Raw genomic sequence first — 22,751 nt, 5'->3', positions numbered from 1 at the left:
GATGTAGAATTTATGATAAGAACACAAATGAATAAATAAAAATATCTTCTAGAATATAGGAGCATGGCAGATATAGCTCAAGATATTCATATAGAAGAAGCATACCTAGTATAGGACCTCATTCATGATAAAAGAAAAATTGACCATGATAATAATCTTAGAATACCTACATCATCAAAAGAAAGGAAACATTTGCAAGACAAGGATCTTTAAGATCCTACGATGGAATCTTCAAAAGAAGGTTCATGGACCAAGGTAGATGTCTCATTGGTAACCCTATTCATGGCTTTGAAGAAAAGGATGATATGCAAGCAAGCTAAGATGAAGCAAGAAGGGCCACACCAAAGAATGATCAAAGGAGAATCAAGATGAGGTATGCATGCATCAAAGTTTAAGTCATGTTATCATTTGTATATTATTGAGTCATGGGTATAGTTCTATAACATAATCAACCATGAAAGAATCTCTTTCACCAAAACATGCTCGAAGGCATGTACCACAATGCAATGAAGGTCAACAAAGGAATATGCTCACATAAGGAAAATAAGATCGCTAAATAAGAAGCAAGAAGAAATTTTGACAAGTCCAGAAAGCAAGCAATGAAGGAATGATGTCACTAGAAGCATTAGATGGTTGACCTATCTATCTGAGAAGAAGCAAATGAAGAAAGAGATCAAGCATGTGAAGAACAACAATGATCATCGGGAATCACTATTTGAAAAAATGCCTTGAAGATATCTCCCGAAAGAAGGCAAGACAACTCTAATAAAGGAAGAAAGGACCCTTGACACCTATGAAGGCCTTGGAGATACAAAAGGTGCAAATAACTGATTCTACTCTACAAAGATGTCGTGATGAAGAAGCCATCCAATAAAAGAGGCAATATCAAGATGAAGTCATGATGGGATACTAGGTCAAAGCATGTAACATAGCAAGTACTATGAAGCATCCATGAGGAGGATATTCCGAAGCATGGACAAGATGACAAAGGAGTAGCTGAGATGACAAGAAAATATGATAGTCACTTTCCACGAAGCAATGACATGAAAAACCAAGAAGGAAAGTGATCGATGGATGGTGCGCTACATAGAAGAAGTTCGATTGAAGACTTCATGACATCAAGAAAGGAAGGAGATCAAGTAGCTAAAGGACCCATGAAGAAGAAGCTGTTGATGAAGGAAAGACTCCCCAGTTAAGAGGGAGATCTGACAAGTCCTTGATCAAGAGGAAGTTTTTGAATCACCCTTGATTACAAAGGAGTGACAATTGTGTTTTCCATTTCATGGTTCATGCACTAGACCAGGACTAAAAACCGTAAGTCTAGATGAAGGCCATGAATGGAAATGTAGACACACAATAGACACAAAATTCTTATCTTCACTTGGTAAGAAATAATGGGAGGATTAGGTAATCATCTGGCATCTGATACTATTTTAGGATGTGTAGGGTGTCCAAGACAAGAGTAGGCAAGAGGACCGATATTCTTTGAGGGCTGGGAACCCAAGATAACAATAGTCCTAGAAGCTCATACTCAGAGAACACCCAGGTGGGTATGTACCTTGAGAGACAATGATGAAGGTGTCTATAAATAATTGGTATTGCCAACATTGTAGCTCATGGTCTCATAAAGAGATGGAGTTGTTAGTCAAGGCCTTGAACTATGAAAATGTTGATGAATATGATGATATAACAGATGGATTGAAAATCTGGTTTCTCTTATGTGAATTCTTCAAGATTGAAAATTTCCAAACACCTTGTAAAGTTGTATGAATACCTCCCTAGTTAAGATGGAGTGTTGAAGGAAATGTAACTAGGTTCGGTCTTCATAAATGTAATTTTGATATTTGTACTTATTCAAGAAAATAAAATTTATTTTGATATTATTTGTCAATGAGTTTCTTACTCATTGAAAATAGGACAATCACATTTTGAAGTGCTTTTAGAGAGTCAAAGTCAAAATGTGATTATGATAAGACCCCTTGAGGAAATGTCACACCATGTTTTACATCATACAAGGTCAAGGGAACACATCCAAGCATGGTCAAATCATCTCCTTGCACCAACGAAGTCTACAAGAAGCAAAACAGTGAATAAAAATGAACTATGAAGCAAACTGTTGTTGGCTTGTGTGGGCCTGACCCAGGTTCAGAGGTGATTTAGCCAAGCAAATCCTGGTACTATTGGCCCTTTCGGAAACAGTCCGCGGAGCGTGAACTGAGGTCTCACCCGAAGTAGTATGGGAGGGTGCTAGAACCAAGTTTCCGCACCCTGGGGATGTCTGATGAACTTCTGGAGGTCCGCGGTTTGACCCTGCGTGCATGTTGCTACGTGCACCTATTAGTCCCACGCAACCTGTAATGCTGCTTATGCGCAGCCCTACTCAGGGCGCGACCCGTATTATACCCAAGTTCCTTGCTATTTAACCTGTTATTACCCGATTACTCAACTTATTTGTGTAAGACTAGTGATAATTAACAACGTATCCAGTAGTCATATCAATGCGCGTGATAAACAAAACAACATAAATGTAAAGACGGCAATACACAAGCAGATACACAGAAATTGGAATCAACTTCTCTTTATTATTCGTCGATCAAGATTACAGACTCGACACTGCCCTGCGCACTCGGCTGCAGGGGTCTGCACACTCAGTTGCGGACTTTACTAGGCCTCTGCGCACTTAGCTGCAGAGCCTCTTCCTACTACTATGACCCAATACACTTAGATTCTTAATCTATGCTTGAACGATGCATATTCATCTATCTTTCTCCTTAGCTATCTTTACAACTTAGAGCCTCGCTCTATTTATACAATCCCATGGTCCGCAGACCATGGGTAGGCCAACATGTCATTACATTACTTTACAATACTTAGGGCAGACAACCCTATGACTCAACCTATATTTCGCGCTCCATGCCTGTAATTCATGGAGTCTTACAATACATTTGACCAAAACTTGGGCTTTGAGCCCCAAAACATGTTGTGGGGGGATTCCATGCCTAACAGGCCCCCAACAAAATCATTGTGACTCGTCCCGAGTCACTCTGTTGGCACGACAATCTTGGTGCTGAGTCCCTCCAACTAGTCCCATACTAATCAGACGTCCGCGACGCACTGTTCTACGGTTTGCTAGACTTGCTGTATGCACTCTTCTGATGCTTCTTTGTGAGGATCAACTGCCTGCCTTAGCACATAGAGTCCCTGCATCTATGCGAGCTTGCCCTCGATATCTGCCATAATGGTGAAGGCCTCATCAATCCATGGTTGGACGCGTGCTTTGAGAAGTGCCTCTTTCTGTCTTGCGGCATCCACCTGCTCTTTCAGTGCCCTTGCTTGCTGCATCTTTGCCAGCCATTGAGTGAGGATGACTGTCTGTGCAGTTCCCCTTACATTATTGTACTTCTCCTGAAGCTCGTGTGCCTCTGTTTCCAGGCGCTATATATTGGGGTCCTCTTGCAAGGATGTGAGGATGCCAAATGCTTGATCCAACATACCGGTACAGTCCTGTACTGCCTGTCCAATTTCTTCCAATCATGTTTGAATAGCACTAACACGTTTCTCTCTAACTTCTAGAGGAGTGGAAGGCCGCGCCTTCAACCATAGCTCAACAATCTGGAGATTCAGCTCCAGATGCACACACGTTGTTTTTTCGCGCGCGTTTCAGACTCCACTTTCCAGACAGGGGATCCACATTTCTATTGGTAGGTCTACGGCGATGGACAACTCTGAGACTCGCCAGCCTGCTTCATCAACTATCTGCACGATCTGCTGGTTTTGTGACACCAGTTCGTCACACTGCAGGCTGAGCTGTTCGATGTTGATCTTTTTCTCACTCATCACCTGAATCACACGGCCCTCCCTAGCGTGGAGCTCTGTTGTTATGCCATCCTGTAGTTGGTATAGTGTGTCTCGCGGAAGGGCAGCCAAATTAAGGCCAAGTCCCTTGATCCTTCCCACTGTGGCTCTGTCGTCCTCATTCTCTACTGTTAGCGCTCCTTCCGGTAGCACTATGGTGTTGGCCTCTAGTAGGTCTTGTTCGATTCTCGGGAACTAACTGTTCTCTGGCAGTTCTCCCGTTACCAGCAAAATGGATAAGAGCAACCATGCGTAGTGGAAGGTCTTGCCCTACTCCTGGGCTTCCTTATAGTTGGTTAAGAATTCCTCGCAAAGGAACTCGGCCTAGTTGAATTGGACCCCCTCTGTGCATTGTTCGGCCAACACAACTATCGGCGCTGGTACCTCATCATCGTGGCATTTTCTCATTACCTTCCTGGCTAGGAGTTGGGTGGCTACATGCACCCCTTTATCTTTGATGCTGCTAATTGCATAACCCCTCTTTTTCTTCTCAAGTTTATATTTCTTCTTCATGGCCTTCGTGAGAGTCAAATCTTCGCTTTTACCTGCTATCGCCGCAGGGTCCGTTCCCTTACAGGGGAGTTGGGAATTTCTATGGATGAGATCTGCCGTGATGGGAATGGGCTCCTCCAACCATAAGTACCCATCATGCACCAGGCAAAGCAGCTGCGTGATGACGAAAATAGTGATGAGTGCGCAGTGAAATTGTGGAATCCATAGTAGATGAAGCATTCCAGCCTTCTCCACACCACGCAGCCATTTTCATGGCTCTAATGTTGTGACTGGCTCCTCTGTGCTCTGCTTCATGAGGGTCTTCGTCTCTAAGTGTGGGAATTTCTCGCTGTCTGCAAGGTCCCAATCTTCAAACTTCATTGTGGGCACGCAGCCCAGGTGCGAGCCCTCAAACACAATTCCATCGGGGAGGTGCGGGGTCTGGAGTGTGCTCTTAGTGGTGTTGGGTTATGTTATATTCTTTCCACGACTAGCCCACGTAGTTAACCAGGGGTTGGGGGGGGTCACAGGGGGTTTGAGGTGTACCCGTAACTCCACTTTATGGGGTCTGGGGCAGCGCCCAAGAAAATTTTGGTTTGGACCCTATGTTAGGCTGGGCGGACCCACCTATGGTTTTGTGCATGATTTTCGCACATGTTTTTTGGATGTGATGGTTTTCGGTCCATGGTATTGGACGCGATTGTTTTCAGTCGATGGTATTGGATGCTTAAGCATGTAGAAATATGTATTATAACATTGAAAGGAACATAATGAAAAATCAATCTGGTAGTCCCGGTTTTTGGATCCAGGGGAAATCTCTATGTATATGTGTTTTATGTGTTATGCTCTCGCATTGTTTATTTTCAGTGTTTTAAAATTCGTATGCAGGTAATTTCTGTATAGGGTTAAAACCTACAAGTGGCATCCAGATCCTTTGGTATCTTAGTTTTCCCTTTTCGTAGAGGGACGTACTCGAGCAATTTCGCTGTAGAGTGTACCGGCTGGATTTCCTCTTCCATGTCTTCTACTTCCTCTATCTCATCGACGAGAGCCTGTAGGTCCTCCTCCTCATCATCTATCCCAATGGTGACAGCCTTTACCTTTTCTTCCATTGGGATTTTATTGAACGTGGATTCCTTAGGGACATGCGAACTGGTCCCGCTGCCTAATTATCTTTCTTGGGCCTAGGTGTCCGAGGCAATTTCGAGATTCCCGGAACGACCGCAGTATCTCCAGGAACATCATGTACCGTGGGTTTCTGCGCGGCCTCATCGGTGGTTCCTTCTGCAAAGCCCAAACCTCTCTTGTTAGCCGTCATCCTGTTTGAACTGTCTATGGTTGTTCGCGAAATTCGGGGCTCAATTATTACTTGGCGCTCAACACTCTGTGCTCTAATCAACTGCTCAAATATCAAGTGAACAAGTGTTGTCTCGTGGCGAGCCCCTGGAGTTTTATAGGGCCTTTTGAATTGAAATTCGACCATTTCCCCCAATTATGGGCCATCAATGCTTTCTTGGTGGCAGATTTCCCAAAATATTGTCCTTAATTCGTGTCTTAAATGCCCATCGCCCGCTCCATTTTCCTTAAATTGGACATCTCTTCATGAATAGTGGCCCCAGCGATCACTTCCCAGCCTACCCCCATGGCAGTGTAGCCCCCCGTGCGCGGTCACGACCCTTGTGACATGTTGATTCTGCGCGCACCCCCCTCATCGCGTAGTTCCCAAACAGACTCTTTTATAGTCCTGCGCTCTCTTTCAACTGCCTGGAGCGCTGAGACTGTGCTCCCTACGGCTAGTCAGGTGGTCGCACCACCTGTGTGAGACTTCAACTCACCTTCTAGTATAGTCCGTGGAAACTCCTCAATTGCCTTCACAACAGCCGACACCGCGCATTCTACTGTATGTAGTGCACTCCCCTGGTTACTGCGTTTGGTGAGGTGCGGTCGTAGCCATGGCAGCAGAGTCATAAATTCTTGGCGACAATCTTCTAATCCAGTGGGATGATCATCCACACCTTGTCTTGTTAGCCTTGGTTGATCGATGAGACATGCTTGCTTCATCTCGTTTTCCAGCCTTTTCATCTCGACGTCCATCAAAATGCTTTTCTTCCTCAGTTGTAGCTGGTCTTTTCGAGTTCGCGAAGTCTAAGGTTCCCTTGCCGAATGGCTTCCTAAATCTCTATGTGTTCGACCTCGCATCGCTGTGTGATTTCTTCGTCCTGGTCTTCGCGTACTGTCACAACTGCGGGAGCTATGACATGCAGATTCTTGTTTGCATTCCCTTCAGAAATTACGGTCTCTACTTTGTTTCGCACCTTTGGAATCATTTCTGCAGTCAGGGTTTTGCACATGGTCCTATAGGCCCATCGAGCTACTGGTACACACAGGTTCCAATCAGTGCATCTTGCCTAGTGAACCTTGTTCAGTACTTCGCACACCCTATTGAATGCTTCGTCATGGATAATTGGTAGCATGCATCGCCTTTCCTACTGCTGCGGTTTGTTCCAATTCTCTATTCTGGGAGTGGTGTGCGCTTGTGCGGGCTGTACAACATATGTCCGTATCCATCAGGAAAGGTGGGCGCGCAAGTCGTTCCGCCCCTACTGACTCGCTTGCGTGCCCACTTCAGTGCATTGAACCGCTACTATTCTGGTACTGCACTTTCAAATTTGTTCAGGAATTCATCCACCGCTGTCAACCCGTCATATGTCGGCAGATCCCTTGCTTCTGTTGTCACACAGCGCAGTGATCTAACCATCATGTTGCAATTAAGCGTTGTTACTTTGTGTAGCCGATTCTACCATCGCTCTATCTCTCGTCTGAATCCTAAGTGCAAGAGCTTTCGCGCTTCCACGAAATCCTTCCATTTGCAGTCAGATTCACCCAATCCTCTTCTCGCGTAGTTATCTTGTAAATACAATCGAGACCATGATCACTATCATCATCGCACACGGGTTCAGTGTATCACGATCCTTCGGCTGGATCTAGCGGTACTACTACGTGTAGTGAATTTTTCTCAAAGATCATTTTGCGCTTCTTCAGATTTATGATGTCATTCATATCAGTGGCCCAGTCTATTCCTAGTAGCGCGGGATAGGGATTACTGTCATCAACAATCTCTATCACTTCAAAATCTGCCTGCGTGCTCGCACCTTCAATATCTATTGTTACCCCTTGCAATCTTCCCATGGGCAAGATCTTCTATTGGTTTGCCATTCGTAATTGAATAGGAGACCACTGTAGCGCGAGTCTACCCATGCGTTCCCATGTTTGTTTTGGTAGTACATTCATGTCCGATCCCAGATCCAGGATTACCTGATCCATTTCATATTCACCGATTTGCGTAGTCAACCTCATTTCCCTTCTTGTGCGCAATGCATGCTTTCCAAGTTTCGGACCACGCATGGTTCTCCTGACCCCGCGCACCTAGTGATAAGTTCCTGTAGCCCTTTTACTGCCTTGCTATCGTGTAGCAGTTTCATGCATGTCTCTAGAAAGGTAGTGAGCATTGAAGGATCCATTCCTGGTTCTAATTGATCCTTACTACCTGAAGTGGAGGCCTCCGTGAAGCTCTTCTTAGCTTCCATGAATGTCTCCTTCGCGCGTTCTAAATCAAATTCAGGTTCCTTAGTAGGAGCCTTGCATACCCACACACTTTCTTCTCGTTGCTTACCTTTATCATTGCCAGTGGTCATACAACTCCTGAGCATCATGTTTAAATTTAGGTCTTCTTCGCGCGGATCAAACCTCATCATCTGTAAATTTTGAGTCAGAGGGCGCTGAAGTACCCCTTTTTCACGCAGTCTCGCTATCAGTGTAGGGAAGTCTTCTGCCTCATGATAAAATTGAGTACAGTGAAAACATGATGTCCTCGTCAGGTTTGTACAATCGCGGGCATAGTGCCGTGGCCCTTCGCAATTATAATAAATTAACTGTCCGTGACCCCTTCCTAGTCCCATTCCACCTAGACCTCGACTGCGTCCTTGAAATCCGGTGCGCGTCATTCCTACATTCGGGTTGAGGGATTATGTTTCGGTCTGCACCCTATAGGTAGGGGTCCTATCCATCATTAGTTCGTAGCTTCTGTAGGTGTGCTCATCATGGCCAACAGACCTGCAGAAGTTGCAAAATAATTGTTGGGACGTCTGCGTATATTTCTGCAATAGATGACAATTATCCATAGTGTGTTTTCCTCCTATCTAGCAGATCACGCACCATAATGCAGGCATCACGCTCGGCCCTGCTTATGCCTTAGGTCTTAATGGCATCGGTCGTCCTCCTGCCAAGTAGTTCACGAACACTGGACAATGGTCCTTGTCATGCCCTTGGCCTTTGCATTTTATGCACCATACCTCCTTGCGCGCCTCCGACTGTGGTGTCCTGTCCTATTTCAAACTTTTCATTTCCAGACACAGATTTTGCAATTTCGCGTGGATTTGTTGGATTCCCAGACTAGGGTGGTATTAACGACATCGGTCCTCCTCCTGCCAAGTAGTTCATGAACATTGGATAGTGGTCCTTGTCATGCCCTTGGCCTTTGCATTTTATGCACCATACCTCCTTGCGCGCCTCCGGCCGCAGTGTCCTGTCCTATTTCAAACTTTGCATTTATAGACACAGATTTTGCAATTGCGTGTGGATTTGTTGGACTCCCAGACCAGGGTCTTGTATAGGGGTCTCATGTAATCTCATCGCCATTTCTAAAGCTTCGGCCTGGGTGGAAAGTTTTTCTGTGACATCGCCATCCTTAAGTGTGGTGTAAGTGATGCTACAAACCATGTGCAATGTTGTCCATCTGTTAATGTCATGTTGGCTTCGCGAATCATACCCTTCATTCTTTGGTCCAAATCCCAGGGGGTCTCACCCAGGAGCATCGTGATCTCCTTAAACCCGATGATTGATTGTGTTTTCAACTTTGGCCTACTAAATTCCCTGTTCAGCGCGGCTTGGATCTCTATGATTCCTATGTTTGGATGGTCATTAGAATGCTTGATGTACCATGTTAATGCACGATCCTACAATGCGCTTACCAGTGCAGCCTTCCTAATATTTTCATTCGCAACGCCTTGTGCTTCCCATACTGCTCTTACCATGAACCAGAATTGGTCCAGATGTTCATTCCCTACTCCTCTGGATACCGGTAGTTTGATCGCACTCTGCCATACTGAACTATGGTGGTGGCGAAGGTGGGGTGGGTGGAGATGGAGGTGAGGAGGGTGAGACAGGTGGCAGTGTGGGTGGAGGTGGTAAACGTAGAATGCGATGCCTTATCAGACTGACTACGCTTCTCGAAGAAACTTTCATGAGCTCTTCCTTGCTTTCTCGCGAGAGGGAAATTAAGGGACTGGTTTCCAATTCTTCACTACTTCCGCTTCTATAGATCTTCCCACTTCGCGTAGTCCCAAACATTAATTTATTTGCATAACTCGCTTTTCACACAATAGCATCTTAATCCAAGTGTTCAAAGATTTGATATACTTACCTCGCGGTCCCTTGAGGAAACGTCACTCCGCCTCACTGTAGCTGACGGTCATATCTACCACGAACTTAGTGATAAATCCTCCTATAATTCGGTCGAGCCAATGGTCCACAACTCACGTAATCTTATCTCCTAACGCTTCTAGTCTGCGCACTAATTCCGGAGTCCACACGATTGGTTTGTCGAGCCTACACCTTCCCTGACTATCTGCGAGCTTCACGATCCACACATACAACTTAGAAGGAAAGGATACAAAGAAAATTTTGTGGATTTCTGTATACAAGTAGCGTTCTAACCACTGTTCTTTAGTCACTCACGGATTTCTGTTTTCATGCGCCGTGAACTCGTGAATCTTCTTATCCAACCACTCTTCAATTTCTTTCTTTGTTGGATTCCAGTGGCACGACATCAGACATCCCTTATGCAAATCCCGGTCCCGACAACGGAACCATTTGTTGGCTTGTATGGGCCTGACCCAGGTTCAAAGGTGATTTAGCCAAGCAAATACCGATACTACTGGCCCTTTCGGCAACAGTTCGCGGAGCACGGACTAAGGTCTCACCCGAAGTAGTATGAGAGGGTGCTAGAACCAGGTTTCCACACCTTGGGGATGTCTGATGAGCTTCTGGAGGTCCGCGGTTTGACCTTGCGCCCACGTCGCTACGCGCACCTGTTAGTCCCTCGCAACCTGTGATGCTTCTTCCGCGCAGCCCTACTTGGGGCGCGACCCATATTATACCCAAGTTCCTTGTTATTTAATCTGTTATTACTTGATTACTCAACTTATTTGTGTAAGACTATTGATAATTAATAGCTTATCCAACAATCATCAACTTCTCTTTATTATTATTCGATCAAGATTACAGACTCGACACCGCCCTGCGCACTCAGCTGCAAAGCCTCTTTCTACTACTACAACCCAATACACTTAGATTCTTACTCTATGCTCGAACCATGCGTATTCATCTATCTTTCTCCTTAGCTATATTTACAACTTAGAGCCTCACTCTATTTATACAATCCCATGGTACGCAGACGATGGGTAGGTCGACATGTCATTACATTACTTTACAATACTTAGGGTGGACAACCCTGTGACTCAACTTATATTTCGCTCTTCGCGCCCGTAATTCGCGGAGTCTTACAATACATTTGACCAAAACTTGGGCTTTGAGCCCCAAAACATGCTGTCGGGGGATTCCATGCCCAATAATTGTCAAGTCAGCTTTAACGACAAACATGTCGGCTGGAAGAGGAGGGACAAACCTCTATTTATAGAGGTTGTCCACTCCCCATACAATGCATCATCAAGCTATGAAATCATTAAAGGAGGGTAGCCAAGTAAGGGGAAAGAAAAGACAGGTTTGAGAAGCCTCTAGTGCAGTGAAGAAGAAGAAGTTAAAGCCACAATCAAATGGACAATTTCTAAGGTGAAAACCAGTCACACATACGAGGAACAAAGCCATCTTTGTGGTCACAAAATTAGTAATATAACAATCTCACATATATCATTGTTTGGGTTTCAAACTAGGCTTACTAAGCCTCATATCCAAGCGTAGAAAGAAGGACCTCAAGCAAAGTTAGAAGAAGCCCTATATCTACAAAAAACACCCTCACACATGCGAAGATTAGGGCTATAGTGCTATCACACTCAGCCTACTACCATACTTCAAAAGGAACTCAGATGATCTAGGGAAAGAATGAATATCCTTAGGTGAAGGATATCTTTAAGTAAGGGGTATATCTCCTAGAAGATCTACTTTCTATAGAAGGAATAATGAAGTGCCAGAAGAAGGTCAAATTTCGGGAAGACAGAGGACCATGTGCCAGAAGTGACAGTGTAGAAAAAGGAAGGGTTTGACCTATGCTTGGAGGATATCCTAGTCAAGGGTCTAGGGTTTGGAAATTGTTCAAATAAGAATCTTCAATAAGAGAAATATTACGAAGGATTTTCCTCTCAAGAGTGGAGAGGGTTTGTCCCTGGCAGAGAGCCAAATTTTATGTTCTTGTTATTTTGTTTTGGTAGCATTTTGATGAAACACACACATTAATAAGAAGAATAAGATAAATTGTAAAAGTGCATCACAAATTGTTATGAAGTCTCGGAGAATCATCACAACACTAATTTGTGCTATATTCTCTAACAATTCGACGATCACATCGTCAGAGATAAGGATCCACAAGAGGCAATTAGTCCATGTCACGAAACACACGGGAAGCGATGGTTTATCCAATGTCCAATAGTGGCCAGTTAGACTAGTTCTAACTGTTGGAGGAACTAGTGGAAGGTCAGGTTGTGAAAGTGGAATTTCAACCACACTCATTGATCATTCAGATAACTAATCTATTAGCCTAAATTAGCTCATGCATGTAGAGAATCTGAATTACCCAATTGAGATGGAGATTCCAATGCAGTGTACGATTAATTATATACTAGATTGAGTGTATATTTCATTGTATTGGTAAGGGGATCAACCTAGAGGAACTGCCTAAGCAAATAAGGGAAATTCCTATTTAATAGGGGCCTATTTCCTTAAGGAACAATGCAAGGAATTAGGAGCTTGAAGGGATAGAAAATTGTCTAAGTGTTTTCCCAGTTAGACAATAAAGCAGAGGATAGAATATATAGGTGCGGGTTGTGCTCAAGCTTGAGCAAGCATATTGTATTCATCCAGATTCTTTGATTAATGCAATACATATAGTAAGGGGTTTTGAGTAGTTTCTTTCCCCTAGATAAAACTTTGTGCATGTGTGATGTTTCATTTTACATGTCAATGATTCTTGTTTTAGATCGTGAATTAACTTTCGTAAATGGTATATTAACTTCAAGTCTTGTGATTTAGTAAATTTCATGAGCAATTTTGAATCCACGCATTAATTTCTACAATATTTTCATATAAACCTTGTGACTAATAAATAAAATAAAGAATGTTATATATATATGAAAATGAAAAAATAATTTTTGTAATCCAAACATAGATAAAATAACTCAAAAAACTTACTTTTGAAATTCATTGGACATTTATTCTATTCATAGTTTACTTATCCTTACATGTGATAATTTTTCTTTTATAATCTTTCATCCTTCATTCCTTGCATTATGGTCCAAGTTGTGATAGTCATATCTTCTCAAAGATTCTTGATTTCAAGACTTGTCTTATTAGTTTTACATGTTAATATTTAGATCTTTTAAACTTTTGATTTTTTATATCAATATTCTCCCACATGTTGAAAATCCCATCTACCAAATTTCACGTCTCCACATTTCCAAATTCAAGATGAAAAAATTTATCCATGGCTCTGAATGCATCACTTTGTGATTCCTTTTGCATTTTCCTCATCAATTGGGAATCGTATTTCCATACAACATTTCTTCCTAAGTTTGCATTAACCTTTGATCTATCCTCATCACATATTTCTTGAAATTCATTATAAATAAATTTGATCTATTGAATGAAACTCATAGGCATCCTATATTCGTTATTTTTGTTATGATCCCATGGCAATAATTATCTTCCACATCCCTTAAATCAACATAACTGATACATTTCACTATTTCAAAAAGAGGGTTATTTGGATGCTCCAGCATCAATTTTATTCTAGCCTTTTCGGAATGGTTTCCTCTAATCACATAATATTTATAGTCAAAACACTTTGATCTATCAAATGCATCCTTGTTAGAAACCTCCTTTAAATCAACAAGAACCACATAGTCAACCTCATGTGTATATGGATTGTACTTAATAAATGTTTTCGAGTTATGAATAGGCTAATGGTGTGGATTTCTAATTTAGTATTTTGTTTGTCCTTCTGTGGGTTTATAAAATTCCTTACATTCCACTGAAATGTATAGCCCTTATCAACCAAGTGGTTCTTCCTTCGGTTTCAAATGGTGTGTTGGTAATGTCGTCCTCTAGATCAAAACTTCGTGTTATGATTTATTTGCTACCTTTAGAACTTTCATTATGATATTAAGAGCTAACCAAGTTTTTTTCATAATGATCAACAATATTAGATTTCCTCCTTTTATCATTTAAATGAGTTTCTTCTAAATCAACAATTTTTTCATAATTAATAGGAATAAAATCATCTTCGGGAATAATTATTTTCTATTTTTGATGTTTTTTTAGCAAGAATGATAACCTCATTATCACTAATTATTGCAACAGAAGAACATATGCAACTGTAGAATATATATTTTATTATTGAATGAATGAATGAATAGTTGATTACAAACTCTTGTGATGGTGTGCCTAAATAGGCATTAACTAGTCACAAGAGTCTTGAAAGACATGACTCTTACCTTTTGGTAATTAATGTTTTTATTAATTACAATTTAATTATTAATTATTATTGTATTCATAACATTGCCACTCCTTTAGAGATGCTTTGTACTCAAAGCAAAGGTAATGATGGGTATTGTTGTTAGAACGTTTCTATTTCCCACAAAGAATCTTCTTTTAGAAGTTTTTTCCATTTAATGAGGTATTCTTTAATGGTTTTGGAATGTAATACTTTTTCCTTGGTAGAAAGAATGCCTTCTAGTTCTAAAATGATTCTTCCTTCGTCATCAACTTTGAGTATTTATGTTTGAACTGATTGATTTCATCCTATCATTTTTTTAAGACACAATAAATGGAACACATTATGGATCTGGCAGTTATCTTGTAATTTCAACTTATAAGCCACTTCACTGATTTTTTATTATTATTTGGAAAGGCCATAAAATTTTGGGGCCAACTTATTCTTCCCTTATTTCTTTAGAGATAATAACTTGTAGGTTTGAAGTCTTACAAATACCAAATCACCTTCATTGAATTCTCTCTCTTAACGATGTTGATATGCTTGTTGTTTCATCCGATTACTAGTCGTTGTTAAATTTTCTTTTGATATTTTGATGATTTTATTCTGCCAACTTATTCTTCATTGCTTTAACCTTCAAGTCACTTAATGCGAAGTCCTTCCATTTGGGAGATTCATAAATGGTTCATAACCATATAAAGCTTGAAAAGGGGTCATTTTAATTGATGTGTGGGAGGTGGAGTTGTACCACCATTCAACTAGATGTAACCATTGAGACCATTTATTTTGCTTATATGTTACAATAAAACAAAGATACATTTCCAAACATTTATTCACTATTTATGTTTTTCCATCTATTTGCAGGTGATAAGCTGAACTCATGTTAAGGGATATTCTACCCTAGTTAGAAAAATCCTTCCAGAAATTCACTTTAAATTTTACGTCTCTATTTCTGACGATGACCTTTGGGAGGTGATGTAATTTATAGATGTTTTTTCAGAAGAGTTATGTAATTTGTTTTGTTGAATCTGTCTTCTTAACTTCCATGAAATGTGTGTATTTGGTTATTCTATCCACCATGACGAATATTTTGTACTTTCCCTCAAACATAGGCAACCCTTCGATGAAATCCATGAAGATTTCTCCCACTGTTGATTTGGGATATGTAAAGGGTGACGTGATCTTGGGGTTAGAAAATTCTCATTTTTATTTCTTTATCATAAATCATGTTCAACAATGAATTTTGAATCTTTTTAGTCATCCCCTTACAATAGAATGATTGACAAGTATTATAGTATGTTTTGAATAATCCATAATGTCTTGCTGCTAGCGAACTATGTTTCCCTTAAAACCTTTATTTTAAATTTGGAGGATGGGATTAGATAAATTCTGCCTTTATACCATAGCATATCATTTTTCCATTCAAAGTTTGGATTTAGATCCACATTTTCTATTATAGAACAAGATTATGGATCCTTAGCATATTAAGTTCGAATCTCATCTAACCAGTTGGGTACTACTACTAATGTTGCACATGTTGTTATGTATTTATATCTTCATGAAAGAGCGTTAGTGACTGCATTATCCTTCCCCCTTTTATGTATTATTTCCATGTCAACGTGGAGAGTTTATCCATCTATTTTTTTTGTTTTGTAGATAATGTCTTTTGTTGTAATAAGAATTGAAGATTGTTGTGATTTGTATGAATTGAAAATTTTCTTCCCAAGAGGTATTGACACCATTTATTCAATGCATGTATGATGGAAATCATTTCTTTATGATAAGTAGACTTCATGATTTCCCTTTTGTTGAGATTTCGACTTTCAAAAGCTATTGGGTGGTTGTATTACATTAATACTACTCCAATCCTAAACCCTGAAGCATCACATCCAACCACAAAAGGCTTGGAAAAATCTGGAGTTTCTAATCTTGGAGTAGATGACATTACTTATTTTAATGTCTCAAAACACTCTTCTGCTTTGCTATCCCATTGAAAGACATTTTTCTTTAACAAGTTTGATAGGGGTGCAATCAAGTGCACATAGTTTTTGACAAATCTTCTATAATATCCTGTTAATCCCAGAAACCCTCTTAATTTCGATATATTTCTTAGTTTTGGCCATTCTTTGATTGCCTTGATTTTACTGGGGTCTACCTTGAATCCTTCCTCGGATATGATGTCACTGAGGTATTCAACTTGCTTTTCAGCAAAAGTACACTAATAATTTTTCATAGAACTAATATTTTCTATTAAAGAAAGTACATCCTCCAGGTGCTTGAGGTGCTCCTTCCAGGTTTTTTTGTAGATAAGGATATCATCAAAGAAAACTAATACAAACTTTCATAAGTATGGATGAAAAATCTCATTCATAGTTGCTTGGAATGTAGCTAGGGAATTTGTTAATCTGAATGGCATCACCTTGAATTCATAATGTCCTTCATGAGTTCTAAAAGCAGTCTTATCAACATCTTCTAGCCTTACTCGTATCTAATAATAACCTGACCTCATATCTAACTTTGAGAAGTACTTTGTGTCGTGGAGTTTGTCTAACAACTTGTCTATGAATGGGATGGGAATTTAATTTTTATAGTTATTTTGTTTAACCCTTGATAGTCTATACATAGTCTAAAAGATCCATCCTTCTTTTGAACCAATACCACTGGAGATTGCATATGGGCCTTTGATTTTTGTAATAACTCCAAATTTTAACAAATCTTGAATTAGTCTCTTTATCATTTTTTTGTGATGATGGGGATATCAGTATGGTTTGTTGTTAATGGGTGCCACATCTGGTTTAACTTCTACATTGTGTTTCTTCTTTCTTTCTGGTGGTAACTTCATAAGAAATTCCTGAAATACCATGTTATACCTTTGGACTAAATATGCAATCTATGGGTGTTTTGGTTGAACAACATTTGTGGTTAATAAACCTATTTGTTTACATTGTACGATATATATTTGTGCTCCTTTTTGAATAAGTTTTTTTATTTGTTGTGTAGATACAATTTTAGCAAGAGATGGTTGGAATTTGAATAATTTATACCTTCTACTAGCCCATTTGAACTTAATAAATTTCTTTTGATTATTTGTGGAGTGCGTTCCAAATGTTTGTAGTCATTGTATTCTCAAAACAACGTCTACTCTTTCCGAGGGTATTGCGTAGAAACTAAACTCTAATTCATAAGCATTTAATTGTAATTTAGCCTTGTGAATTTTTCCAACTCCATCTATTCTTTTTCCATCTGCCACCATGACTCTTATATTTGTCACTGGGTACATAAATAGTTCTAGTTTCCTTGCAACATTTACATCTATTAAATTATGTGTAACACTATCCTCCCACACTTACCCAAGTAATCGGCCAACCAGGGTAAAAATGTGAACAAGAGTTACTATGATATGATTCAACTCCCTATGTGTCAGTTAAGGAAGTGGAATTGACATAACACATCAACATAGACCTTCTAGACCTACTGTAGAACCCCATAAACCATTTAAACCTTCCAGTTGACTAGCCCCTGAGAAAAACTAACTTTTTCACTGCATTAATCCCCTATTCGCTCCCATGACATGGGCATGAGTGCAACTGGGACCCTCTAGTCGCTCCCAGAATATGGATATGCCTACGACCCGAGACTTTCCGAAGCAACTATGTGCATGCGACTCCAAATTTTGTGCCACTTTTTCAGGCCCAGGGCTCATGTCACTGCCTATAACCCCATGACACTTCCATAAATGAAATATAACTATGGAATAATGATACAAATAAAATTACTTGAACAAGGACTTGATTGGACCCCTACTAACCATGACAAGAATTTCGTCAAACATGTCACAAATATGCATTCTACATGTTTAAACAAAAAATTTGAGCATAAGAGTCTCATACTTATCTGAGAATCACTAAGAAGCATTGATGCTTCATCACAATAATTTCATTAGCATCTATTAAGTCACATATTCATTGTACATTCAGTGATTAACCAAAACATGATGAGATCCATACATTTTAATTGTCATAAAACTCATTCATAACTAGCATAGAACCAATAGAAATATCAAGAATATAACATCCATATAAGCCACATATAAACAAGTATATTTACCCATAAAATACCAAGGAGAAAGAGAGTTATTATTGATGATTGCATAGGCCGACCAAGTATGGGACTTCCATGAACCACCTGACCATAGATTAGGCTGAACCAAATCCTTCTTTCATCTAGTCATCCCCGTGCCATATTCCAAGCATGAATGTGGGATCTCATAAAATAAATCTACCAAAACCATCCAGGGCTTCCAAAGGCCAAACCACCTCAACCCTTAACCATTGTTTCCACATCATAGTCCTACATCACTAACCATCACCAGATTGGTCTCTACCCAAGTTGTCCAAGGCTCCAGAGCGTTTGTTCCAACCAAGGCTCCAGGACTAGTAACTCAACCCACAGTTGCTGCCGAGCTCCAGAGAATTTTTCCAACCAAGGATCCAGGACTAGTAACTCAACCCAAGATATTACAGGGCTCCAGATCATTTTCCAACCAAGGCTCCAAGACTAATAACTCATCCCAAGTTGTTACAAGGGTCCAGAGCGTTTTTCCAACCAAGGATCTAGAAACTAGTAACTCAACCCACAACTAAAAGAACATGAGAACCAACCAGAAAACAAAACGGAAAACCCACAACACCATGGCTATCCAGGAAATGGAAAGGCTAGTAAAAACCAAGGTCAATCTAGGCAATCCTCCATGCCAATGAAAAATCATAACCAAGAAATCACATGCATATGCCATGCATGCCAAAACTAGTGAGGAAAACATACATGCAACTCGATACTTGCAAGCAAAACCCATTGTGGCTGTTGATCCCAATTCCCTCTTACACTTTCTTGCTCTTCCTTTTCCTTCTTTCTCCAAAACTCCAAGTATGCCACACTTCTCCAAGAGTGATCCAAGAAAAATCTAAGTGTCCAAGAGTATGAGAGAGAGAGAATAGAGAGAGAGCTCCACCAAAACCTATCAAAAATCTTGCCTACAGATCGTCAGAATCCTTTTTATCAATGAGACCTCTCTTTTCTTCAATTTTCCATTATTTTCCTTCATTTTCCTCCTCACATGCAACCTATGACCTTTCATCTTCCTTTTCTCTTATTTTCCATTATTTTCATAAATAAATGCCAATAAATTCTTCTTGCCTTTCCAAAGCCTTTTCCATTTCCTTTACAATTTTCCTTTAGCCATAATAAACTAAATGAACATCTGCTAGGATGTTATTCCCACCATTCATCTTGGAATACATGTCCCATGACCTTGGTCTTATATATTTTACATGAATTTTTAACTAGGGTTGTTATAGAACCCTCCCCCTTAAAGGAACACCATCCTCAGTGTTCAATGACACCTACAACCAATAAGACTGTTGAAAACAAAACATATTGCCCATGGAGCTTTATAACACGGCTAGTTGCAGTATTTACAATGACATCTTGTTGAAAACATGACAACCATATTGTTTACAGGAGCTTTATAACACAACTCATTACGGTATTTAGAATAACAACCACATATACTCTTATACACATTTGCTTCAGTGAAAAAATAATCATATTGTCTATGGAGCTTTATAAATCCACCTCGATACAATAATTACAATAATATACACATAAACACAAATGTACATTTTCTCAACCAGAAAATAAAAGGATATGATGCCTGCATCAATAACAAGGGAATCTAGAGGCTCACACCTCCACCCTCAAAGTAGTACCAGGATTCACTTCCTTCCTAGGAAGTGTAGAATGCACTTCCAAATTCAAAGTCTGCGACCAATGTCCAGCGCTATCGTACCCTTAGTGAAGAGTTACTAGCTCATTTCTCTAGGGCACACTCCCAATGTGCATCTGATTCCATCTGGAAATGCTAATGACCAAAACAAATCCATTCCCTGGCCTTCCCTTCTCTGCTACACAATCCCTCGAGTGATCCAATCATCCCCTTCCATGCAGTCACACACCTTCCAATTTCCCTTGGCACCCCCATCCCTGGCAGTCCATCCCTTGGAAAGGTTTCCTCACATCAGAAGTCCAAAAACCAACACATATCCTTGCCTCAAAACCATCATATTGGTCATAGCATGCTCATGGAAATCAATGGACATTATTGGGCACTAGTGTCCCACAATGGCCCAACTCATGAATTGCTTTACTGACATGTTGTTGCTAGTTCCAATTCCTTTTGTTGTTGTTGCTAATTTTTGCAATCAATTTTAAGCCACCTAATCTGGGAATTTCAATGCTTTCCTATACCAAGCACATAGTTTCCATTAGACTCAAAATATATTGAAATAGATTCACATCATACCTCATCAGTGGCTTGTCAATAAGGTACACTTACAATTCTGTTCACTTCCTGTCACAACAAGTCAAACTAGTTGTTTGATTAAATCATCATGTATAAACTCATCACATCCGGTTGTCTCAAAACACAACCATCATAGATCAAAATCATGAATTTCATGCAATCATCATAACCCAAAATCATAGATCACATGTAACCATCAGAAGTTAGAATCATAGATCACATGCATAATAAAACATAAAAGAAAATATTGATAGTTATCCTTTAATCGATCATTAGCTTCTACCTTTATCCTTTTCATACACACATCGGATTGGTTTCCACACCCAACAAGCACCCAATGCCTTTACTTCTCTTCAATCACATACACATACACCCACACCCGAAACACAACACAATGCTTACACCTACACCCAGTAAACGATACAACATAATACATACACCTGCACCCGGTGTACAACTCAACACAACACGTATACATACACAGAGTACAACACAACAAATACACATGTCATGATACTACTACTACACAATGCACATACATAGTGTCACATGCCCGCAACACATGTATGACATGCACACAATACCACATGTACACCAATACCATATGTACAACATGCACATAGTACCACTTGTACATAGCACCACCTGCACAACATGTACACAACACCACATGTACATGACACCATCTGCATAACATGTACACAATGCCACATGTACACTGCACCACCTATACAATGTGTACACAATACCACATGTACACAACACCACATGCACACAACACCACATGTACAATCATGCACACAACACCATATGTACATAGCACCAGTTGTACAACATGCACACAACACCGCATATCCATCATGCACACAGTACAATATGTACACAACACCGCATATCCAACATGTACATATCACCATCTATACCCAACACTGCATATGGAACATACACACAACACCATATATATACAGAAGACGCACAACACCATATGTACAATTACTGAATATACAATATGTACAACATATACACAATAGTAGCACTGCACATCCAAAACCACATTGTCTCTACCAAGCAACCTTGCTTCTTGTGTCTTATCCATGCTTGTAACATCATGCCACAAAGCACACTTCTTTCATTCTGTTGATGTATCCCTCAACATATCTTGTCCATAACATAAACATAGACATAGTATAAACACATAATATAAACTCATATCCACGTGATACTGAACTCATAAATTTGTCATGGCTACTTTTCCCACTTGACTCCTCATAAGACTAGGAACCTCTTTATGCCATTCACCTACATAAGCAATCATTCCTTCGTAAGAAAGATCCCTGAAAACCCTGTCGGACAATGACATAGATACATAGATACATGCATACATATACATAAGCATTAGCATAAAACAATCATGATCCTTTCAGATAACAACATATATACATATAAATATTAGCATTAAACAACCATGATCCATGATGACCTTGTCAGACACCGACATACATACATACATGTATATATATAGAGACATCAACATAATCATGACCACAACATAATTACCAGATATCATAAGGTCAATGTTAAGAGAACTCCCTTTATATGTACAAGTCATGCACAACATTGAGAGCAACAATTCCCAACATAGCTAAGGTATCTGATGCCTCAAATCCATTTACTTTACCATTCTTGATTACCTTTCTCATGACTGTCCTACCACCGTCAATTTACACCAATGGACCCAACCAATCCAACAGATTGTCATATTCTTACCTTCAATTTCCCTTATGTTGAAAATAATACTGAGAGGGGGGGTGAATCAGTATTATCAAGCAATTTAATAAATCTTCCTTATTTGATCTTTGAATTATTTTTGCATGTCAGTACCATAAAATAATGAGCATGAAAAACAGATAATCACACCAAAGAACACAAGATGTAAGGTGGAAACCCAATGTGGGTGAAAACCACCTGCTGCAATATGTCTCTATCTTCTTTCAATTTAGAAACTTCTTTTACAATGATTTTGTACTGGTGCAGTCCTTTACCAGTACGCAGGCTGCAACCTGCAGAGAGCTACAACTCTCTCTCTTTCTCGTTTTCCGGTCTACTCCTGGAAGGGAGCTACAACCCACTACTTCTTTTCATAAAGCATCAGATGATCAACAAGTACATAACAGATATAGACCACTACAGATATCAGATCAGCAATAACAGAAACAACCCAGAACACCTTATCAACAGAGAAATTCAGTCAACAGAACATCT

This window comes from Pinus tabuliformis, chromosome X, assembly GCF_031772625.1.
Source record: "Pinus tabuliformis cultivar Carrire ecotype Pingquan chromosome X, CPIR1, whole genome shotgun sequence".
NCBI classification, from domain to species: Eukaryota; Viridiplantae; Streptophyta; class Pinopsida; order Pinales; family Pinaceae; genus Pinus; species Pinus tabuliformis.
Note: the sequence above shows the minus strand (reverse complement) of the source record.